At 43.0% G+C, this 25950-nt stretch overlaps 1 long non-coding RNA gene across 1 annotated transcript in view; it reads right to left on the minus strand.

Annotated features, from left to right (window-relative positions):
* Positions 1 to 25749, minus strand: part of LOC122374322 — a 51745-nt gene extending 25996 nt beyond the window's left edge. Inside the window, exons 1-2 of the long non-coding RNA XR_006255194.1 lie at positions 25631 to 25749; positions 2445 to 2647 (exon numbers count right to left, since the gene is read on the minus strand). This is a non-coding gene — a long non-coding RNA (uncharacterized LOC122374322). The remainder of the gene's footprint in view (positions 1 to 2444; positions 2648 to 25630) is intronic.
* Between the last annotated feature and the right edge of the window lie 201 nt (positions 25750 to 25950).

Below are 25950 nucleotides of genomic sequence, written 5' to 3' on the forward strand. Positions count from 1 at the left end.
GGTCAGGTCAAGGTCAGGTCAAATTAGGTCAATTTTCAAAGTTAATATTTTTGCATAAAATGGGTATCGATTCGATGCAAATCTTCGCGGGGAGTTCAATGGTGGTCTTTGTTTTGCGCTACGTTGTCTAGAATTGCTGAAAATGGAGTTCAAAAATTTGACGTCACCAATTTTAAACAGCTCTTTCGCTATAACTTGGCAAAAAAGGAGGTATCGATCTTAAATTTGTTATGCATATCGAAGAGCGCAGGGACTATCACATATATTCCGGTGTTTTCGAAATTGCAAAAAAAAAGATTTTTTTTTTGTTTTTCTAAAAAAATCATTTTTTTTTTTGTTTTCTTTTTGGGTCAAAATCCCAATATTTTGAAAATCCGAGATAGCAGTTTGGTTAACCCTCGCTGGGCCTATTGGCTTTCTATATACGCGCCGGCCGAGGGGGCGGGTACGACCCCCTCGCCGTTTCACCCCTGGTGGAGCTAGCGCGTCGCAGAAAAAATGAGCGTGTGTGACGTTGCAAGACGAAGAGAGTGATAACCAATTTTAAGGTCCTAGGTCAACTGGTGACCTCTGAGATCAGGTCAAGTGCCCAAGGTACGGTTCAGTTTTTGGTGAATAACTTCGCAAAAAGTGGCCGCAGGGCCGCGATATTGGCAGCGTCGTGTTCGACTCGCTCAGGCGCGTCGAATGATATACTGTTTGTTTGGGTCACGTCAACTTAGGGTGTTGACCTCAGGTCACGGTCAGGTCAGCGCCCCAAGGTCACGAAGTTGGATCATTTCGCATATCATTCGAAACGGCAGATCTTGTTGAGTCCATTGGTGGCTTTCCCGACTCGCTAGCTGAATTTGGTCGGAAGTTATTGACGAAAAACTAATATGACCTTGATGACGTCATAATTGACGTCACGCAAGGTCAACATTGCAAAAGTGACGCATCTTACCTTGCAAGGAGTGCATCAAATCACGATTCTGTGTGCTTGAGATAGTTAACCCTATTAGTGGCAGGCTCCTGGCTACCCCTATTAGTGGCAGGGGGGGGGCTGTTTACGACCCCCCTTGATATCTCGAGATCTAACGGGCCGATTTTCAAAATTCAAACGGCATTCGATTTCGCTCAACGTGATCTACATTTCTAGAAAATAAAAATTAAAAAATGTCAATAGGGGGGTAGAGGGAGGTAAAAACGGGCAAATTGCAGATACATTTTAGACTGTTAATCACGGCCAGGTTTCTGAACCAATCTTAACGCAACTTTTGCCGATCGATAGAGAATGAACCAGGAATTCACATGGATCCTAAAAATAAGCATTTTCAAATATCATAGGCGGATACAGATCATTGAGATTGGGGGTACACAAAAAGTATAGTAAATAAGGTTTTTGTTGGTACTGTCTCTAAAAAGGGTGGTAATGGTCTTGTTTTGTTACAATTTTCTTATGAAAGAACGACTACAATTGTATTGGTCATGCATTTGCGGTGTCAGGGCACCTATGTTGGGAGGTAAAACATAACCCCCCTTTTTGGACGCCTGGATCCGCCTATTATAGCAAAAACGTGTAAAAAGAGGATGCACAATAACTGTATATATTATCACATGATACCTTTCATTCACTGTTCGTAAAACTGGTGCAGCATCGTGATCTTCGCCCAAATGACTCGCTTCACGAATAGGACCCCCCAATTCCCAGTGCTCTGGAGCCGCCCCTGGTAAAGTTATGAACTTGAAATTTTCAGGGAATGTGCCCAATTTAGTTTTAGGAAAAGTCAGAAAATTTCAGCATCGTAGCTTCAGCGGTTTTGGAGATATTCCCGAAAAACCTGAGGGGTGGATAAAAACAATCCCCCCTGCCACTAATAGGGTTAAAGATCGTTCCCGGCGCCGGAATAGCAGTTTTAATTTTTCCCCATTGACTTATAATAGTGAGGTCACGAAAATGACCTGACCTTATATTACCTTTACGAAATACAAGTTGTGAGACTCGTAATTGAAACTATAGATCCTGCAAGTTTCATTTCCCTGTGAAAGTTTCTCTGGCAGTGAGGGCGTTGCGAAGTTGCGACATCTGAAGACCGTGCAGAGGTACACTATGACGTCACAGGTCAGTGACCTGACCTGACCCGAAAATGCAGTTGCTGTCAAAAGATTTGGCTTCAATCAAAGGCCAGGTATGCCAAGTTTCAGCTCTCTATCGCCAGCGTATTGAAGAAAAAAAATTCTATGGGGGCGGCACCCGCCCCCCCCCCCACTCGGCCTGCGAGGGTTAAATGCCAGCATTATCGCTCACGCATTATCGTATTATCGGAAACAAATCAGACTTTTTATTTTTTGCGATATCGCGATATCGCATTATCGCAAAATCGCAAAAAAGCACGAAAAAATTGCGTCCTGGAGCCTGGGCCTTACGGTGGCCACTTTGCCTCACTCTTCCTTTTGCTACTCACTGATTTGTCTTTTATGCAGCCATTCCAGTCCTTCTGAAGAGTCACGGAGTATTGTGGCTTCATCAATGCTCCGAATTGTGGCTTTATCAATGTTCCGAAGCCTGATGAATTTGTCATTCTTCGTCACGTAATCGTTGACTGTACAAACGCCAAGTTCCATAGCGATGTAGTAGAATTCATGAGACCTTACTGCTGTGTAGTACCTGCAAGGAAAATCAGATAATGTCAAATCTCTCTCTCTCTCTCTCTCTCTCTCTCTCTCTCTCTCTCTCTCTCTCTCTCTCTCTCTCTCTCTCTCTCTCTCTTCTTCTTTCTTTCTTTCTTTCTTTCTTTCTTTCTTTCTTTCTTTCTTTCTTTCTTCTTTCTTTCTTTCCTTCTTTCTTTCTTTCTTTCTTTCTTTCTTTCTTTCTTTCTTTCTTTCTTTCTCTCTCTCTCTCTCTATCTCGCGCTCTCTCTCCCTCTCCCTCTCATTTCTTTCTTTCTCTCCCTCTCAAATTTCATTGACCTAGGTCAAACCGATGACGATCTGAAAATCCGATCTTTGACCTGACCTGTGAAAGCAGAAAGACCTGTGAAACTGATGAAAGATCGGTCAGGTCAAATATCGGATTTTCATCGTCCACAGGCATTTCAATAAATGTGTTGTGAAATCGAGTAAATTGTTAAGTTATTGAAAACCATCGATGGTGCATTGTTCGTCAAACACATACTTTGCTATCTGAGGTCCAGGTCAGATAGCAAAGCAAAGATACCAGGTCAGGTCACAGAGGTCAGGTCACTGGGGGTCACAACATGAAAGTGTCGTGTTATACATGTTTTATGATCCATTTTAAATGAAAAATGCGATTATTTGGATCAGGCAGCCTTTGGGGCCAGTTTAGCTTACGTTCTGGTGAAGGTCAGGTCAAAGTCAGGTCACATTAGGTCAAATTTCAAAGTTAATATTTTTGCATAAAATGGGTATCGAATTAATGCAGCTCGTCACGGGTAGTCTAATTAATGATGGTCTTTGTTTTGCTCTACTTGGTCTAAAATTGCCAAAAAAACTAGTTTGAAAAATTGACGTCATAATTTTTGAACAGTTTTTTTTCCTATAACTTGGCCAAAAAAGATATATCGATCTGAAATTTGGTGTATAGATAGAAGACGGTAGGTACTATCATACATATTCCGTTTTAAACTAAAAAAACTTTATGGATTTTCTGGCTATTATATCCAAAAAATACTTTTTTGATTTGTGGGGGTCAAAATTAAAACAAAAATCAAAAATCTGAGATAGCAGTTTTGTAGCCCTGTCAATTCTACACCATTTTTGTGTTGATCATTTTTTTGTATCTTCAAAGCTGTAGGCCTGACAGCTCTTCTCGCGAAGCTCTTTTTTCGGTTGAAAATGGCAGAACATGACGTCATTCTGACATCATTTGTGGCCAACTAGAGTTGCAAAGTTTCCCCAAAGGCTGCTACCGGCACCGCCCCGCCCCACAAAAACTTTCTGGGATACCGGCATGCTACCACGCCCTAAGCAAAAAACCCGCCAAATTACCGGCATACAGTCAAGGGCGGCGCCACCGTGGGGGCAGTGGGGGCAGACTGCCCCCACTGGCAGGAGGTCGTGGGGGCAAGACTATGTTTTTGCCCCACAAAATTTGGCTGATGTTGACAAGGGAACAGAAGACCGGTGCAACATTCATGATAGGCGGCTATAATAGTACGCCTGTTTTTAACGGTCCCCGTATCAAGTGCATCAGCAGAACGTTCGTTCTTGGACTGTATGTCGCATATCTCCTACTCCCACTCATTCTCCTACTCATTTTCATTCACCAGAAGGCTGCCCTCGCCCCTCGAGCTTGACCTCGAGGAGGTTGAGAGGCAGTTTGTTAAAAGTCGGCCAGAGAATAGATCACCCTCTTTTGGGAACCCTTAGACTGAGACTGTGCTCAGGGAGGTATGACAAAATGTGATAGGTATGTTCGGGTTATCTGGGAATGTATGTGTGTCGCCCTAATGGAGCTTATTCTGGTATAGGTATCAATCATGTGTGAGAGAATCGCACATATACGTGCTACGGGAAAGAGAGAACAAGAATACACCATTTTACATATCAACGAACAACATAACGTTTTCACAGGTTTGTGTCTTGCAATCTAGTTTTATAGATTTATTTGTTCGCGACCCTAACCCGGCCGGGCCCAGGGCATAATCCCAACCACCGCAGCCCGGGGGTAGCCCTCCCCCCCCACCCCACCTGTCTAACAACGTTAATAAGGCAGCTACGGAAACAAAAATGGTACCAAACGAAAGGTATCTACGAGAAGATTCTAAAGCACCTAAACTTTTTTTACCTCAGGTCAATTCTCAAGGTCAGAAGTCAAGATCAAAGGCGAAAACCGGCACTTTTGTAGTGGTCTCAAAGTACGTGTTCCAGAGGACGGCAAGGTGTATAAACCCGGCTAAAATGGATGGTAACGAAAGAAGAGAGTCTGAGGATTCGGATTCCGATGACGTGCATAACATTCAAATTCAAGGTCACGGTCATGCGCATATGACCACAAACTTTGCTTTTTTTCTTATATCTTGTATACTAAATTCCGAGATGTTTTGAAATATTTTGGAGCTTAGCGGACCCCTATTTGTGCTTAAGCTTACGATACAAGGCTGGTACAGAGCACAGGGTCAAAGTCACAAGAGTATCCTTGCTAGAGTCTATTTCACTTATTCAACTCGGGCATAATAAATAAGACATGTTTTGCCATCCTGATGCTCTAAATGAATGCTTAGAGCAAAATGGATACCAGAATCGTGACCAGTGGCTACGAAATCATCACAAACAACCTTTCATGTGTAAAAGTCAACCAAAGGTCATTCGAGGTCACATGAGGTCAACTTAAAACTTGACCTTTTCCAAACAATTTACATGTATGTCATTCGACGCGTCTCGACAAGACGAATGCGAAGGTACCACTGTCGCAGCTCTAGGACCATTTTTGCTGAAGTTATTTGCGAACTAAACTAAAGTCCCAGCTCCGGGTCGTTGACCTGACCTCTGACCTGAAGTCACCAAAGTTACTTAACCCGTGCGGGGCTGGGGGGGGGTAAATTTTATCCACCCTCGCGAATTTTTGCAATAACTCAGAAACGGCGGCGCGCAGCGCCGCCAAACTTTCAGAACCTTTTCTTACATCAATTTGACACGTTTCCTGAACATGTGAGCGGATTCCGTCGGAAATTTTTGAGAAATTGACGCTTTAGTGACGTCATGTTCGCCATTTTCGCCTCAAAAACGGCAAAATTTCAAACGCCGCTAACATCTTCATTTGTAAAGGAATCAAGACGTAACAAAAAAGGTTATACGTAATTCTACTTTGTCTATCAAATGACCACCTCGGTTTTTTTGAAAATTTTAGATTTTAGCCAAAAAAAAATTCTTAAAAAACTGACTTTTTTTGGAAAAATAATTATAAAATTCAAATTTTTGAATGTATCAAAAAAACCGGAATATATGTCAGAGATGTGGTCTATGTGCACCTACATACCAATTTTTAGAAGACTCGGTTCCAAAATGTGGGAGTTATTAAAAATTTCATGGCGTCACGACACACAAAAATTTTGAAAAATGATTTTTTTTTTGAAGTTCTAGACCTCGTACGGAAGCAAAAATAGCACCATTCGATTCGCCGTGAAAAACTGCATCAGATAGACACCTTTTTAGGCCTTAACAACCAACTTCAAAATTTTACCTCACTTGACCTGACCTTGACCTGACCTCGACCTGTAATTCATCCAGATGTGGTCCATATCACCTATTGAGTGTGCCTATTGAATTCTATGAATAAAATGACCAATAAAACATGTGTCGCACATGCCCTTTTCTATATTTTGTTTTTGGTGACCTGACCTGACCTGACCTGACCTTGACCTTGACCTCTGAATGATATTTTATGCAGCGAATATTGTCTTGGTAGCCTAAGAACACGTTTTGGGCAATCAGTCTCAGTCCATTCTTCGGCAACTACGGTGTAAGGCCGATACTGTAGTTACAGGACAATTTGCCGAACTGCGTTTTGCCGAATGCTCATTCGCCGAATGTCAATATGTCGAATGCATTTTGCCGACGTGTCTTTTTGCCGACGTGTCAAAAAGGCGAAGTGCTAAAAGTCGAAATGCAATTTGCCGACATGCCTTTTTGCCGACGTGCAATAAGTCGAAAATGTCAATTTGCCGAAATGCTAGTTTGCCGAAATGTCAATTAATCGAAATGTCAATTTGCCGAAAAGTCAATTAGTCGAAATGTCAATTCGCCGAAATGCTAATTTGCCGAACTGCTAATTAGTCGAAATGTAAATTTGCCGAAATGTCAATTAGTCGAAATGTCAATTAGTCGAAATGTCAATTCGCCGAAATGCTTATTTTCCGAAATGCTAATTAGTCGAAATGTAAATTTGCCGAAATGTCAATTTACCGAAAAGTCAATTAGTCGAAATATCAATTTGCCGAAATGCCAATTAGCCTAACCAAACCTAACCTAACCTAACCCATAAGTATTAACTTTAGGACTGACTCACTTTTCAAAGGTAAATTTTACACATTCTTCCATTTTTTAGATCCTAAATCCTTCGGAATGCTTGATAGTGTTCTATCTTATCTGCCTCGATGGTGGGGTGGTTAGAACCGTGGCCTATCACCGGGGAAACCCGAGTTCGATTCCCGCTAACCACAGGAACTTTCGAAAGATACGCGTACGGCGCAACGCCATCAACATCTCAACATCCAGGTCCTAAGGGCCAAAGAAAGAACACCTGACGACGGCCGGAGAAGTAGCTGGCCGTAACGTTGTGAAATTAACATCTCAACTCAAGACGGAGACGAAAGTTCGACAACTAACATCAATGCTGCTAAATGATATGATACTTACTTACATGTCACCAAAATTTAAGAAAAAACATAACCAAACCTTGCCTAACCTGACCTACTGATTTTTGCCTACCCGTGGATAAGGAAGAAGTTACTCACATGAATATTGAATAGGTTGCAGACAATGATATGTCAATTATTTTTAGGTTAAGCGGTTGTGCATCAGGCTTACTTAGCCTAAAAATATTTGACTTACCATTGCCTGTAATCTCTCCTAAGACATTGCCTTCGGGGCCGGGGGGGGGGGGGGCGGGTGCCGCCCCCCCATAGGGTTTTTTCGCGATAGCTCCAAACACGCTGGCGATAAAGAGCTGAAACTTAGCATACCTGACCTTTGATTTAAGCGGATCTTTTGACACCAACCGCATTTTTAGGTCAGGTCAGGTCACTGACCAATGACGTCATAAGTGAACCTCTGCACGGTCTTCAGATGTCGCAACTTCGTAACGCCCTCACTGCCAGAGGAGATGTCCCAGGGAAATGAAACTTGCAGGATCTAGTATCCATTATGAGTCTCACAACTTGTATGTCTCGGATTTTTCCTCAAGGTCATATGAGGTCAGGTCATTTTCGCGACCTCACCATTATAAGTAAATGGGGAAAAATGAAAACTGCTATTCTGGCGCCGGGAACGATCTCCACGTGTCGGGTCGCGGCCGGCCGGCCGCGGACCATTTTCAGAAGTGGCGGGCAGACCGTGCGTCGAGTACTTGCTTTCTCGCGCGGCGGTACTGGGGTTCACTAGCATTGTTTAAAATATTTTCATTTGCCATGAACTTGAAATTATACACTGTAATTAACGATCATTTGTCAATTATTACAAGTTCTTCAAAATTCTTCTTTGAAAGCAAATGATTTCATTTCACTCAAGAATTGTCTTGTCCACCACTACAACCGCCACCCAGCCGCCATCCATTGGAAGAGACAGGCTCTGCGGCACAAAGTGTCGTTTTAAACTTGACTGGGAACCAATGTGTGATGACATTTCGAGCTAAATTTATGTTCATTGTGTACCTAGAAGCATTGGGAACAGCGCTCTGACTGTACATTTTTAGATTTTTGCCTCTAAATGAAAATATTTACAATCAAGTACATTGCGAGCGCAGTTTAGAAGCTCCCGTAATGTTAAAGTCCTATCTCCTACAAGTATGTAAATACCTACTGCTCTAGGGAACCAACAGTTCGCATCGTACTAGCTTTAAATTATATCCATATTGTTCCCAGTACTTTGCTGAACACTGTGGTGAGTGTACATTTTTCGTTTTTTTGCTTTACAAGCGTAAAATTCGTCTGGTTTTACACCACTTCATTCGCCTCCATAGCCCGGTAACGGCGCCGCGCGGCGCGGCCGGCCGGCGCCCGCTGTAGTTTCAAACACTGCCCGATAGATGGCAGGCGCAGAAGTGGTCCCAGCCGTCCCGGTACGAACTATCTCAAGCACGCAGAATCGTAATTTGGAGCACTCTTTGCAAGGTTAGATGCGTCACTTTTGCAATGTCGACCTTGCGTGACGCCACTCATGACGTCATCAAGGTCATATTAGTTTTTCGTCAATAACTCTTGATCAAATTGAGCTAGCGAGTCGGGAAAGCCACCAATGGACTCAGAGAGACATGCCGAATCGAATGATATGCGACATGACCTCTTTCGACCAACTTCGTGACCTGGGGGTGCTGACCTGACCTTGACCTGAGGTCAACACCCTAAGTTGACGTGACCCGAACAAAAGGTATATCATTTGACGCGCCTAAGCGAGCCGAACACGATGCTGCCAAAATCGCGGCTCTGCGGCCGTTTTTTGCGAAGTTATTTACCAAAAACTGAACCGTACCTTGGGGCTCTTGACCTGACCTCAGAGGTCACCGGTTGACCTAGGACCTTAAAATCGGGTACCAATCATCTCTGTGTCTCGTAACAGCGCACACGCTCGTTTTTTCCGCGACGCGCTAGCTCCACCAGGGGCGAAACGGCGAGGGGGGTCGTACCCGCCCCCCCCCTCGGCCGGCTCGTATATAGAAAACCAATAGGTCCGGCGAAGGATAATTATTAGTTGCGAAATCACAAAGTCAAAGAATATCATGTGATTTGCTTCTTACCCCGCGACCGCCTGGGGGGGGGGGGTCGGATCCGACCTATCAACTTGAAAACTTGCGCTATCAACTTGAAACTTCGCATACCTTCTCCCCCATCAATTTGACGTATCCTGTGCAATTTTTAAGAAAAAAATTTCAAACATTTTTGAGATATAGCGATTTTAGTGATGTAACTACATGGCGTTTTCAGTCAAAAAATGGTAAATGTTTAAAAAATCGCCAAAAATCGAGATTTTAAGCAAATTGCAAATTAAGGACATGAAAAGACGCAGCTCAACGAGTTCTTTAAAATGGCTGTCTCGGATTTTCCATAAAATGCGTTTTTCACCCCTAAAAATTCAAAAAACTGTATTTTTTGGAAAACAGCTAATAAAATCCAAAATTTTGAGAATTTCCAAAAAACCGGAATATATGTTATAGAGCTCTATTAGAACATCAAATGTCCCAAATTTCAACTTTCTATCTTGATTTTTGACCCCCAAATTGTAAAAAAATAGCTCCAACATGCATAGGGCATGGTGACGTCATAAGTATTTTCGCGAATTAGAGGCACTTCTGAACATCGCATGTGAAAACAAATGGCACCACTAGATTCCTGGGACAAAGCTCGTCTAGAAAAGTGCATTTTTATGTCAAAAATAAAAAGTTGAAAAATTGACTTTTTTTCTTAGCCCTCGTTTAGTTATGTATGGAATAAACGATTTTTATGCTTTCAATGCACACTTATCACCAGCACAGTGACTTGGGGTCACATATAACCATTACCATCGGATTTGGCGTGAAAAATAAGCCATAAAACATGTGTCGCACGCCCATGTATCAGAAAGTGAAAACCGTGACCTTTCGTGACCTGACCTGACCTTGACCCGTACTTAGTATGACCCCTATACGCACATGGTACCTTCACTAGGTCTTTGAGGTCATTTGTGGTGAGTTTCGAGCAGCAGCTATCGATTCCGCTGTTCGTAAGCCTAATCATGCAAAACCCCTGAATTTGACCTTTGACCTGACCTTGACCCGAAAGTTGACCTCAATCTTAAAATCTTAATTAAGAGTGCTTTGGGAAGGTCTCGTAGAGACCTTTCGAACGCCGTCTCGCGGGGCTCGATACGACCATTGGTTCTCGAGATAACAGGGAAGGGGGTCGGATCCGACCCCCCCCCAGGCTGATGTGGGTACGGAAATAGCCCAGGCGGTGCCGGGTTACTTGGAGATTGCACCAAAAGTAAATTGGTGATCGGTCCAAAAGTAAATGAATACCACTTAACCTAATCTTACCTAGATTTGCAGATTGACATTTCGGCAAAGTTACATTTCAACTAATTAACAATGCGGTAAATTGACATTTCGACAAATTTACATTTCGACTAATCGACATTTCGGCAAACTGCCATTTCGGCAGATTGACATTTCGGCAAATTGACATTTCGGCAAATTGACATTTCGGCAAATTCACATTTCGGCAAATTTACATTTCGACTAATTGACATTTCGACTAATTGTCATTTCGGCAAATCGCATTTCGGCAGATTTACATTTCGACTAATAAGCATTTCGGCAAATTGGCATTTCGGCAAAAAGGCATGTCGGCAAATGGCATTTCGACTTTTAGCATTTCGACTATTTGACCCGCGCCCCACTGGGGGGGGGGGCTATTTATAGCACCCCCTCCCGTTTTTCTGCAATAACTTCCAAACCGCTTGACGAATCGACGCCAAACTTTCAGTACCTTCGGCTGCATCAATTTGACACCTTGTGTAAAAATTTGAACTTCGTAGCTACCATAGGTCGGCCGGAAATGACGTCAGAGTGACGTCATGTTCGTCCGATTTCGACGCAAAACATTGAACCACGGCAATCGCTCCCAAGAGCTCAGTTTTTAAGCTAGATCCAATTTCTTTGCATGAAAGGACTCAGAATTGACCGCGCTATCAAACTGCTATCTCGGATTTTCAAAATTTTGAAAATTTTGAAAATTGTATATAATAATATTCAAAATTTATATTTTTATACTTTTTTCAAAAAGTTTTTGACTTTTCGAAAAAACCGGAATATATGTGACAGAACGCATGATTATGACTAACTCTAGCAAGTTTTAGCTAAATATCTTCAAAAATGGCCAAGTTATACGCATTTTTGCAAAAAATTCACAATTTTTAATTTTTCAAATCAATTTTTCAGTACGTATTTGGCATCGTACACCAATATAAATGGCACCATCGTGTTCCTGAGCTCAAACTGCATCCAATAGACACCTTTTTTGTTGAAAAATTTCAACTTCAAAATTTGACCTTTTTGACCTGAAAGTGACCTGACCTAAGCTAATTTCGACTCAAAATGACCTTGAATGACACACACGACATCAAATTCGAAATCTATGGCCTAAATGGACCATAAAACATGTGTCACGTGACCGACGCATGAAATAATATTTTCGTGACCTGTGATGACCTGACCCTGACCTGAAAATCAAAGTACAAGTTTGGTACCCTCAAGGTATCTAGAGCATCTGTTCACGAGTGTGGAAACCAAAAATGAGCCTGATCTGACTTGTAAGACGGCGGCCAGAGCCCAAAATGTGAACAAGCCAAAGTGCTAATAATTTTTACTTTGACCTGACCTGTGACGTCATCGGTGACCTCGAGGTCAATGAAATTAGGTTTTGCTCGACAGTTTTTCCGGGGCTATCAGACGCCGTTTGAATTTTGACGATCGGCCCAGTAGTTTCGGAGTTAGGAGGGGGGGGCTATGAATAGCCCCCCCCCCCCCAGTAGGGCGTGTTATACACAGACCCCAGTGGGGCGCGGGTTGACACGTCGGCTAAAAGCACATCGGCAAAATGACATTCGGCGAAATGCATTCGGCAAAATGACATTCGGCAAATCGCCTTTCGGCAATTTGTCCGGACACCGTAGAAACTTGCAATTTGTACCCTTGACCTGACCTTGACCTTGACCTCAAGGCTCAAACTTTAAATTAAGTACATGTTTTAGTTGTTCGTGATGAGATCTTTCGATTGGCGTTTGAATTTTCCAAATCGGACCATTAGTTCGGGAGATAACAGGAGGGGGGGGGGTAAAATTTACCCACCCTCAGCTCCGCGCATTCGGCTGGAGACCCCAGCCCCGCGCGGGTTAAGTACTTTTTCTAGGTCAACTGCTACACAACCGTGCTCATGATTTGTCTTTATCTCTAAAACTCTATTTTGGGCATCTGGTTGAAGTTCACGTCTGTGACGCCGAAGTTTGCCGTGCAGGAGTCTAGAAAAATCGGCCCTGAGACATTATCAAGGAGGCTAGGTCCAATTTGTTTGCTTCAAAAGATGTCAAATTAATGGGGGATAAGGAACAGCAAGTTCCGTCTTTCTATCCCTAAGCGTTCGTGAGGTATCGGAAATATTCGCCAGGGGGAGGCGAACCCCCCCCCCCCCTTCCGGGCCCGCGATGCTCATGGATTTTGCAGATCGGCGTATCAACAGTCGGCGTATCAACAACAGTCGAGTCACCTCAATCCTGCCCCCACTGGCGAAAATTCGTGGCGCCGCCACTGGGCATACTAAAAAAGCTGCATTCTTGATTCTAGCTTACCCCTACAAGAGATGCCACCTTTGAGCAGTTTCAGTAACAGTCCCACCCAGCAGCCATCCATTGTCCAACCACAACTACCAGCAGGCTGATTTTAGCTGAGTTGGCCCCACAAATACCCTCAATTTTGAAACTCAATTCCAGTCTATAACTATCAAAATATCCCCTGTTATCAAATAGGTATTGCCTAAAAAAACACATTCATCAAAAAAGCAAGGACAAAAAGAACTTGAATTACTGATGTGTTTCTGAAGACTGAACAGTGAGCAGTAATCACATTCACATTTACATTTCACAGGTGTTCTACTTTTCCACATTCTCCTAAAATGTTGCAGGTACCAGCCAAATGTTTGAAATCTAGATGGTCAAAACATAAAAAAGTATAGATTCGGCCATGTTCCAACTGAGGAAGCGAGACCAACATCTGCTTTTTCCTATCCGCTATGGCTTGCTGATTCGTGAATAAGATACGAATCATGTAAAAAATATGTTAACCCTCGCCCGTACACGGTGTTTTGCCACCTTCGCCCATGCAGGGGGGTTGGTGCGTCCCCCCTGGCGTTTGAAAACGGAGCGTCGTAGAGCTTAGCGGAAAAGACCGACGGATTGCTCTCAACGAGATCTCGCGATTGGTGATATATTTTTTGGTTCTAGGTCAACATTTGACCTACTTATGACCGGTCAAAGGTCAAATTTTTGGAAAAATCTAACTTTTTTCAGATTTCCGCGCCGATTGCGGTAAAACGGTAGGAGATATCGACTTGAAACCTTCACTATCGTGATCCTTGATCAATTCGCTATCATTTGGTGTGTATTTCGATGTCATACCTCTAAAAATGATGCGTTGAGAGCATCGGAAGTCTGCAAGGTCATTTGTGAATTGGGTCACGTCAGGCGTGTGACGTCACTGACCTGACCCTGACCCAAAATGAACTACAAGAAACAACCGACGATGCCTGAAATGGATAGCAAATTCGAATTCAGGGCATCAAAATACCCCGAAAAGGCGTACAAGTGCAAGAAGTCATTACAGGTCAACCGAGGTCACTGACCTTACATTGACCTTTAGTAACCTTCAAAATGTCAACGGTCATTGTGCCAATGTCAAATCAGCCAGTTGTGATTCTAAAACAATCCATCAGTGTGTCAGGTCAGTCGGCATTTATACCAATGTGAAGCAATCTCCAATTTAGCGTAAATCTGGCCGGAGGTTGTTCCCTTTATGACGTCATAACTCCGTGACCTGACATGACCTTGACAAAAAAAAGTTGCGCAAAGGATGCCCAATAGGGTACTGAAAATTTGAGCAGGCTATCTGAAACGGTTCGGCGTGTAGCTAAGAAAAACCTCAGGGGGGGTGCTTTAACCCCCCTCCTACATGGGCGAGGGTTAATAACTCACCATGGTGTGTCAAAAGTGGAAATAGCCGGTGCGCCGTCTGGCAACCCGGCAGCCCGCCGCCATAGGGAAATTCATGCTTTTTGTCGCTTTTTCGCTCCCTATGAGTCACTTGATCTAATTAGAGCTTAACTAGGAACGAGGCGGGTCACTTGGACGTATTCGGGAGCCGAATACGTTGTTTTGGAGCCAATACCTGGGAAACCCTACCCGCCCAATGCGAGTTTTTAAGAGTCTGCATGCCCAAATTAACGTTGAGCGCGGCCGTTTTCGGTCGGTTTTCCCCGACCTTGTGGCGAAATCACCGTATTTATTCAACCAGGGTGGGCTAATTCGCTTAACTAGGAATGAGGCGTTGAAGAGAATTATTCAAGGAATAGAGCTGTGGAAAAATATTTTTTGTATTGTTAAAACTGTATCCGCCCTCGAACAATAAATATTGTTGACCCATCAGAAACACATCACCTGGAATGCGGTTGGACTTGGCTGGATCTAATATTAGCGAGTATCTGCTAATGCAGTTTCTTGGCTTACATAGTACGCACACAAGCATACATACTTCCTGCCCTTGGTTATTCCTCACTTGAATGAAAGTTTTGCTATAATAACTATTCCAAGCAGTTAACAGGTTTTAGTGCAGTGCCAATTCGGAACCGTTCAGCGCCGCCAGTCTCCCAGGCGGCGCGTAACGGCTGCCGCCGGCCGCCGCACCGCCGCTCTGGCAGGGTGTTTGACTTCATATCTCTGTTGCTAGAAAAGTTGTGGACCGATTGACTTGATTCTTGCATGAAAAGATCCGCCATTCAATCCTTAGCAGATAACGAAAATTTGACGTCAATTGCACGATCCGCTGCCCATATTGTGGTACTGCCATCTATTGACAAGGCTGGCGAACTAAAGCCGGGCGGCTATTTCCAATTTTGACACACCATGCTTGTCCTGAGAACAGTCACCAAATAATATGTACAAAAACGATATAATGCCCCCTGTCGTCCATCCTCAAACGGGAACAAACACAAGGTTATCAAGGTTTTCGAAACAGATGCGCCATAACAGAGTCTGATTACCAGCTGATTAAAATGCTGCAAAAAAGTTTTACGACTGTAAACCACTTCCTCGTTAATAATTATATTGATAAAAAAGATCCAACACAATATTAATTTCTAATAAAATCAACATTGTAAGTGTAATTCACTACAATGTTAACCCGCGACCGCCTGGGGGGGGGGGGTCGGATCCGACCCCCCTCCGTTTTTTCTTGAATAACTCAAGAACCGCTTACGCTATCAACTTGAAACTTGGCATACCTTCTCCCCCATCAATTTGACGTCTGTTGTGTAATTTTTACGAAAAAATTTCCATTTTTTAGATATATCGATTTTAGTGATGTAACTACATGACGTTTTTAGTCAAAAAGTGATAATGTTTTAAAAATCGCCAAAAATCAGGGTCTAAAGCAAATTGCAAATTAAGGACAAGAATAGACGCAGCTTAACGAGTTTTTTTTAAAATGGCTATCTCGGATTTTCCATAAAATGCGTTTTTAACCCCTAAAAATTCCAAAAAACTATATTTTTTTGGAAAAACAGCTAATAAAATCCAAAATTTTGAGAATTTCCAAAAAAACGGAATATATGTTACAGAGCTCTATTAGAACATTAGATGTCCCGAATTTCAACTTTCTATCTTGATTTTTGACCCCCAAATTGTAAAAAATAGCTCCAACATGCATAGGGCATGGTGACGTCATAAGCATTCTCGTGAATTAGAGGCACTTCTGAACATCGCATGTGAAAACAAATGACACCACTAGATTCCTGGGACAAAGCTCGTCTAGAAAAGTGCACTTTTATGTCAAAAATAAAAAGTTGAAAAATTGAGCTTTTTCTCAGCCCTCGTTTAGTTATGTATGGTATAAACGAATTTTCATGCTTTCAATGCACACTTATCGCCAGCACAGTGACTTGGTGTCACATATAACCATTACCATCGGATTCGGCGTGAAAAATAACGCGCGCCCCACTGGGGTCTGTGTATAACACGCCCTCCTAACTCCGAAACTACTGGACCGATCGTCAAAATTCAAACGGCGTCTGATAGCCCCGGAAAAACTGTCGAGCGAAACCTAATTTCATTGACCTCAAGGTCACCAATGACGTCAGAGGTCAGGTCAAAGTAAAAATTATTAGCATTTTGGCTTGTTCACATTTTGGGCTCTGGCCGCCGTCTTACAAGTCAGATCAGGCTCATTTTTGGTACACACACTCTTAAACAGATGATCTAGATACCCTGAGGGTACCAAGCTTTTACTTTGATTTTCAGGTCAAGGTCAGGTCATCACAGGTCACGAAAATATGTTATCATGCGTCGGTCACGTGACACATGTTTTATGGTCCATTTAGGCCATAGATTTCGAATTTGATGTCGTGTGTGTCATTCGAGGTCATTTTGAGTCGAATTTAGCTTAGGTCAGGTCACTTTCAGGTCAAAAAAGGTCAAATTTTGAAGTTAAAATTTTCAACAAAAAAGGTGTCTATTGGATGCAGTTTGAGCTCAGGAACACGATGGTGCCATTTATATTGGTGTACGATGTCAAATACGTACAGAAAAATTGATTTGAAAAATTAATAATTGTGAATTTTTTGCAATAATGCGTATAACTTGGCTATTTTTGAAGATATTTAGCTAAAACTTGCTAGAGTTAGTCATAATCATGCGTTCTGTCACATATATCCCGGGTTTTTTTCGAAAAGTCAAAAACTTTTTGAAAAAAATATAAAAATACAAATTTTGAATATTATTATATCAAATTTTCGAAATTTTCAAAATTTTGAAAATTCGAGATAACAGTTTGATAGCGCGGTCAATTCTGAGTCCTTTCGTGCAAAGAAATTGGATCTAGCTTAAAAACTGAGCTCTTAGGAGCGATTGCCGTGGTTCAATGTTTTGCGTCGAAATCGGACGAACATGACGTCACTCTGACGTCATTTCCGGCCGACCTATGGTAGTTACGAAGTTCAAATTTTGACACAAGGTGTCAAATCGATGCAGCCGAAGGTACTGTAAGTTTGGCATCGATCCGTCAAGCGGTTTGGAAGTTATTGCAGAAAAACGGGAAGAGGGCTATAAATAGCCCCCCAGTGGGGCGCGGGATAATCCATAAACATGTGTCGCACGCCCATGTAGCAGAAAGTGAAAACCGTGACCTTTCGTGACCTGACCTGACCTTGACCCGTACTTGGTATGACCGCTATGCGCACATGGTACCTTCACTTGTTCTTTGAGGTCCTTTTTGGTGAGTTTCGAGCAGCAGCTATCGATTCCGCTGTCCGTAAGCCTAATCATGCAAAACCCCAGAATTTGACCTTTGACCTGACCTTGACCCGAAAGTTGACCTCAATCTTAACCCTAGCCGGCACAGGGGGGGTTGATGCAACCCCCCTAAGGTTTTTCGTGAATAACTCGCGTAAAAAGCGGCCGATCGCGACGAAACTTTGAGTATTCTCGCATTGATCAATTTTACACCTACCCTGAAAATTTCATGACCCTGACCTTAATGACCTTTGACCTGTGGCCTCTTTTCTGTGACCATGTTTGGCCGAAATCGCGGTTCGGCGCATGTCGGCTCGCATTAGCCGCGCGTTTGCAAGCTTTTCGTGGTTTCAAACGTTCAAACATGTGATTTGATGCTGCTCCCATGCATTAGGGTGGGTGTCAAGGTCACCTGAAGGTCAGGTCAGGTCATTGACCTTTGGTGACCTCGGGTGACCTCGGTTCACTTTTTCGAGTTTTACATGTTTCTAGGCTAGTTTTTGGAGCTGAATTCGAATTTAGCAACCATTTGAACATTTACGAAGTAGTTTTGGTGCCTTCGTAACATGTTACGAAGCTGTCCGAGGCGGTTAACACGTATTACGAATACCCGTCACAACCCCTACCGGTTGACCTGACCTGACCTGACCCGACCTGGTCTAAATGCTTAAAGACATCATCTATGATCAAAACTAGCACGATATTCGTGATCAGCACCCCGGAAAACCACATAGCAGCCACACTTTACGACTTTCTAACAGGTCCCGATTTTCCCGGTTTTCGGGTCATTGACCTGACCTGGAAGGTCACCCGATGACCTAGGACCTTAAAATTGGGTATCATCGGCTTCCTCTCGTGACGGGCAACACGCTCGTTTTTTTTCCGCGAAGCTCTAGCTCGATCAGGGGCCAAACGCGAGGGGGGGTCGTACCAACCCCCCTTGTGCCGTCGAAGGACTCAAAATGGCTTGTGCCGGCGAGGGTTAAAATCTTAAGAGTGCTTTGGGAAGGTCTCGTAGAGACCTTTCGAACGCCGCCTCGCGGGGCTCGATACGACCATTGGTTCTCGAGATAACAGGGGGGATCGGATCCGACCCCCCAGGCTGTCGTGGGTATGGAAATAGCCCAGGCGGTGCCGGGTTAAGGCCAGTTTCCAAACATTTTTTTGTGTCTTGATTCTGTTTTTCCCCTAGGGGTGATTAACATTTATTTATTTTATTGTACTAGGTATACCTATTACCTACCATTAGACTTACGAATTGATCGTGCTTTTGCAACATGACTGAGTATTCTTCCTTTTATAGACCAAATTAGATTCTTGACAATTCTAATTATGCACCTGATCTGCACCAGATGTGCACCAAATGTGCACCAGATGGCCATCGTGAAAACGGCTAGTATCAACAAGAATTTCGACCCGGCCTGATGAATCCGACAAATTTTATTTTTACCCTTTGGATGTGGACCATCCAAACTAGCACATTATCTATTTTAGGACCGTTATTCATTGTAGTTAACCAGGTGTTTTTCTTCAGCGCTCCCCTTTGGATCAGACACGTCGCTAACCGTGGCACCCGTGCATCGCAAGACGCATTACCACACAAAACTTCACTGTCCCTACGAAGACGAACCCTCCTCAGCAATCGTTGGCTTGGTGTGTGACCCCTGCCCTTTAGCCGCGACAGCCGCCATCCTATACCGCGCAGCGCACCCCTCCTTAGCGGGCGGGGGAGCGCACCATGCGCTCCCCGCCCACATCCCTCCCTCCTTCCCGAGGTCGTGTCACGAGGGTTCGGGGTTACGCTATCAACCACTGCGTAGCTGTCGCCCAGCGCATGGGAATGCGTTGTCTCGGTGCGGATTCGGCCAACTACCGACTCGCGACACCAGCGCCGCGTAGTGGCGAGGGGACATTCTTGTTAGACACACTATACCAGTGACGTCACGGAAAACGCTGCTTCGGCCTAATGAGCATACCTTCTATATAGGGCCTTGGTTTGCCACAAAGTCACGCGTAGTGTGGTGCTGTTTCACGGCACGGCTTTAGCTAAGTATTAGTGTTAGTGTTAGTGTTAGTGCCGTGTTACTTAACCCGGCCGGGCCCGGGGGTAATCCCAACCCCGCAGCCCGGGGGGGGCGTTTTTCGCCCCCCCCCCGTCTAACTCCGTAAATAAGGGAGGTACGGAAACAAAAGCGATACCAACCGAAAGGTCCTTACGAGACGATTCTAAAGCACCTAAAATTTTTGACCTCAGGTCAATTTTCAAGGTCAGAGGTCAAGGTCAAAGGCAAAAACCGGCACATGTGTAGTGATCTCAAAGTAAGCCTTCTAGAAGACGGCAGGCGGCATCAAACCGGAAAAATTGGGTGTCAAACGAAATAAGAGAATCTGAGGATTCTGAAAATGTGCTCAAAGTGAAAGGTCAAGGTCAAGGTCACGCTCAAAATTGACCTCAAACTTGGCACTTTTTCGCACATCTTGCGTGCTAACTTCCAAGATGTTTTGAAATGCTTTGAGGCTTATCAGTTCCCTATTTGTGGTTCATCTTACGATACAAGGCTGCTCAAAGGCAGACATGTGCTTGGATCCGAGAGCTGGATCTATGATCTCAGTGGATCTCTCGACAAAACAGAGGGGTTGGATCTATGATCCAAGTGGATCTCTCGACAAAATTCAGGGGTTGGATCTATGATCTGAATGGATCTCTCAACAAAATTTAGGGATCGGATCTATGATCTCTGTGGATCCAGCGGGCAAAAATTTGTGGAGGACCTATGATCTGTATGGATCTCACGACAACATGTAGCCAATGAAACCCTTATCCTACGTAATTGTACACCTTACAGTGCAATACAATTGAGAATTATCACTTGTGGACTTGGTTATTGGTTAACCCGCGCCCTGCTGGGGGTCCTGGATTTCCACGCCCTGCTGGGGGGGGGGGGTGTTTGAACACCCCCCCCCCTTGTAACTCGGCTCCTGGGCCACGTAGCGATACGCGGAAGGCGGCGTTCGAAAGAACGTAAAAAATAATGACGAAATCACTTCGGTCAATTTTTTGGTCAGGTCAAAGGTCAGGTCACCAGAGGTCATTGAAGGCGAAATTTCGCCGATTTCCAGGTCGAATGTCGAAAATTTCCAAGAAGCCAACGCATAACTCGGGAACCAATAGAGCTACAGCGCCGCGGAAAAGCGCATTCGATAGCCCTATTAACGCCCTTTCTGAGTAATTCTCTCAGATTTGACCTAACGTCAACGGTTTTGCCTGCAGGGGGCAAAAACTGCAAAAATAGCCGATTTTTTCGAAAACAGTTTTTCTGCAATAACTTTTGACCAAAACCTTGTACAAGCTTACTTTTACCGGCATCGTGTTCCTCTCGTCAAGACGCATCGAATGAACTATAACTTGACCTTGAAAGGTCAACTTGAAAATTTGACCTCAGGTCAAGGTCATGACCTGACCGGAAAGGGTCATGTTGCATATCAGTCGATCCGTATCGTCGAGCTGAACACATCTAAGGCGTTTTCATCGCTCTAGCATGCCTCTATCAAAAGTTATTTGCGAAAAACTGTTAGATACCATTCGTGACCTAAGATGACCTCAGGGCATAAACAAGGGTCACGGACACCATTTTCAAGTTCAGTGTGTCTAAACCACTTGTAATTCGGTGTTTGGGAGTGTTTATAATGTCTTTCCTCCAAAAGAGGCGCATTTCAATTTTCTCCCATTGACTTATAATGGGGAGGTCGCAAAATTGACCTGACCTTAGGTCATCGATATCAAAATTCCGAGATATACATTTTGTACATGCTCTTGCTCTTAGCAATCGCTGAAAGTTTCAAAGCGATCGGTCACTCGGTGTAGCTATGACAGACATTGAAAGTTTTTATGAGGTGAGGTCACTTCAAGTGACCTGGTGACCTGACCTTGAATGACCTTGGTCTGAAATTTTCACAACATGTGTAGAATTGATGTATGATAAGGTGTACCAAAAACGGCGGCGGTGGGAAAATCATTATAAAATCCAAAATTTTGAATCCAAAAATTTTCACAACATGTGTAGAATTGATGTATGATAAGGTGTACCAAAAACGGCGGCGGTGGGAAAATCATTATAAAATCCAAAATTTTGAGTCTATCGAAAAAACCGGAAAATATGTCAGAGAAGTGGTCTATGTGCACCTACATACCAAATTTTAGAAGAATCGGTTCAAAAATGTGGGAGTTATTCAAAATTTTATGACGTCACGACACACAAAATTTTTGAAAAATGACTTTTTTGGAAGTTCTAGACCTCGTACGGAAACAAAAATAGCACCATTCGATTCGCCGTGAAAAACTGCATCAGATAGACACCTTTGTAGGCCTTAACAACCAACTTCAAAATTTGACCTCACTTGACCTGACCTTGACCTGACCTCGACCTGAAATTCATCCAGAGGTGGTCCATATCACTTATTGAGTGTGCCTATTGAATTCTATGAGTAAAATGACCCATAAAACATGTGTCGCACATGCCCTTTTCTATATTTTGTTTTTTGGTGACCTGACCTGACCTGACCTGACCTTGACCTTGACCTCTGAATGATATTGTATGCAACGAATATTGTCTTGGTAGCCTAAGAACACGTTTTGGGCGATCAGTCTCAGTCCATGACTCCATTCTTCGGCAACTACGGTGCAAGGCCGATACTGTAGAAACTTGCAATTTGTACCCTTGACCTGACCTTGACCTTGACCTCAAACTTTAAATTAAGTACATGTTTTTAGTAGTTCGTGATGAGAGCTTTCGATTGGCGTTTGAATTTTCCAAATCGGACCATTAGTTCGGGAGATAACAGGGGGGGTAAAATTTACCCCCCCCAGCCCCGCGCGTTCGGCTGGAGACCCCAGCCCCGCGCGGGTTAAATTTGAATTTAAATAAACAACATTTGTACTACATTTAAAATAAACCAAGAACATGCATATTGCTACTTTTTGTGACCAATTGTAACTTTTTCATGACAGCACTGATGACAATCTTATCAACAAGCTACAGCCACTGTTATTGCCTATTGGCATCAAATGACCAAATGTTCGATACGAAAGTTCCAATTAAAATGAGCAATGCGGTTTATTGTCAATCACATTTGACACTATAATGATGGTTGATGGCGAACGAAACATCACTTGAATTTAACGTCTTCGTTTCGTTTCTTCGTTCGTTCGTGTCGCTAGCTCATTTTTCGCATTATCGTTAATTTTCGTTTCGAGGTTTCGCCTTAGGTCATTTCGATATTTCGATTTCACAACTTCATTTTCTTGTTGTCACTGGCCCAAATTAAAATATTTGAATTTTCTTTCACGCGCGTTCGTTGTCCTCCAAATCTTCACTCAACTTCTGATTTCGGGATTTTGTTTCTTACCGCACTAACAGCCACTTTAATTCAAAGCACAAACAGTACAGACAGATGCAGTGGCAGCAGGGCACTGCAGATTTTCATTTTGGTCCCATTCTTTCTGCAACGCCAGTAGGGCTAATGCTAAAATGCCAAAATCTATGGGGGGCACTGTACCCTGGTGCCACCCCCCCCCCCTGTTTTGCCGCCTATGGACAGATGTTAGGAAATCAAACCTGGAAGCCAAATAGGTCAGTTTTGTTAAAAATAATCCAGCAATCCACTTCTGCCAGGTAGATATGAAATCCCAATCCAGAATGTTCATATGAGCTATTAGTATGTGCAACACAATTTCGATTTAGTAAGAATAACAACCAACCTCTAATACTTTCCTTATAAAATTACAAGTTCAAAAATGGCATCAACTTCTTCAGATTACCTACTTTTGGCCACTTTTTAGATCGTGCCACGTGCGGTGCCATGTTGTGCTTTTGTTATGAGAGAGCCTCCCAAAAAAAGACAAACGAAATTCACAGCTCACGTTTTGGTAATATGGTTTTATTACGTCATTATCGTTTGACCAATGAAAAATTTTAATTTGACCAAGACCGTAATGATTCCAAAAGATTCCCCGTAATAGGCCCTTTAAACTAATGACGTAAGATATTGTTATTCTTTTGAAAAGTGAATAAAAAAAAAGATGCAAGGCGCACACCGCTCAGGGCCATATAATACCGTTTCAGCTTACGTTTACGTCATTAAATTCAACGCTACAAAGATGATATTCACAAACAATCGTATCGTAAAATTATGTGAGGCAGAAAAAATGAACATTCTTAAAAAAAGCTCCAGACTTTTGAATTTCCAGTTTGATTTTTTATTTATTTTCATTATACTCGAAGGTAGAACGCCTAGCTCATTTGTTATTTGAAATGACGTCACGAGTTCAATTTAGATACTGAATAATCATTTTACGGTAAATATCCAAGGCCATTACAATTGATATTTCTCGCTTCCCATCGCTTCCGCAGGCTGTTGAATATTTTTATACTTTTGTTTATATCTCAGTTTATTTTATCAAATATTTCTTTCAATAGATTGAAATACCTTTACCTAACCAAGCCACATGTGTCAGTATCATATTTTATTGTTTATCAATCAATTGTGGTAGCTGGAAACTGGAAAGCCTCATGGTTGTCTAATGCAAGATCAATGAGATTGTCTTATCAATATCATTATGTAGATTCTAACATGAATTGTGATGTGGTAGGTACCTAGTTATGTATTGTTCATTAGTCATTACTTTGACTTACCTCTATGTTAATTGTTAATGCAAACTTTTCTGTTGGTATGTGAACTGTGAACAATCTTCATGTCACTCAATTCTCTCAAGTTGTGACCGTCATGAGCCTCCTTTATTTTGTATTCTGTATAATGTAACTGGATGCCTTTACTAATATGGTCTTTGTATAAGATTGTTTGTTTCTAACCATACTTTGGTATTCATAACTTCTTATGAAAGAAAGTTGTTAACATTTTGAACACCTATGAGCTATGATCCCAATGGATCTCACGACAAAATTGGGGAGCCAGATCTATGATCCGAGTGGATCTAGCGACAAAATTGAAGGGTCAGATCTATGATCCCAGTAGATCTCTCGACAAAATTGAGGGTTTGGATCTATGATCTGAATGGATCTCGGATCGGGATCCATGGGATCGGATCTCAGATCCATTTTTCCGGATCCAAGCACATGTCTGCTCAAAGGTAAAGGTCACTGAAGAGTATCCCTGCTAGAGGCTATTTCACTAATTCAAGTTAGTAATAATAAATAAGACAATTTTGCCATCCGGAAGCTCAAAATGAAGGCTTAGAGGAAAATAGATGCCAGATTCGTGATCAGCGGGTACAAATCCATCATAAACGACCTTTCATGTGTCAAGGTCAACCAGAGGTCATTCGAGGTCACATGAGGTCAAAATAAAACTTGACCTTTTCCGAACAAAATATACATCATTCGACGCGGCTTGACAAGGCGAATGCGATGGTACCACTGCCGTAGCTCTAGGACCATTTTTGTCGAAGTTATTTGCGAAAAACTAAAACCACATTTCGAGGTCGTTGACCTGACCTCTGACCCCAGGTCACCAAAACTATTTTTTCTATTTTTCTCTAGGTCAAACGCTACACAACCGTGCTCGTAATTTGGCTTTATCTCTAAAACTCTATTTTTAGCAGCTATTTGAAGTTTGCGTCTGTGACGCCGAAGTTTGCCGTGCAGGGGTCTAGAAAAATGGACATTGTGACGTCATCAAGGGGGCTAGGTCCAAATTTTTTACTTCAGAAGATGTCAAATTGATGGGAGAAAAGGTACTGAAAGTTTCGCTTTCCTATCCCTAAGCGTTCGGGAGCTATCGCAAATATTCGCCAGGGGGGCGAAAAACGCCCTCCCCCCGGGCCCGCGAGGGTTAACACGAATCCCTGTTAGTGTTAAAGTTTGGACCTTACCTGATGACTTTGGCGGTGTTGGCATCCAGTTTCAAAAGAAACTTGATTTCGTTCCCAATCGTTTCTTCCTCTTTCTTTGCATGGTATTCTATGCGTTTCACTGCCACGTCTCGTCCAGAAAATTGTCCCCTGCGTGATAGAGTAAAATTGGTCAATATTGTGAGTGTCTATCACATCAGTACATTATCTTTTTGTTTAACTCGCGCCCCACTGGGGGTCATTGATTTCCACGCCCTGCTGGGGGGGAAGGGGTGTTTGAACCAGAGTATATACACAACCGGTACAGTCAGAGTTTGGGATATGGCAGCAGTCAAATGTCG

The sequence above is a fragment of the Amphibalanus amphitrite genome, unplaced genomic scaffold, assembly GCF_019059575.1.
Source record: "Amphibalanus amphitrite isolate SeventyFive unplaced genomic scaffold, NRLGWU_Aamphi_draft 001639F_arrow, whole genome shotgun sequence".
Classification (NCBI taxonomy): Eukaryota; Metazoa; Arthropoda; class Thecostraca; order Balanomorpha; family Balanidae; genus Amphibalanus; species Amphibalanus amphitrite.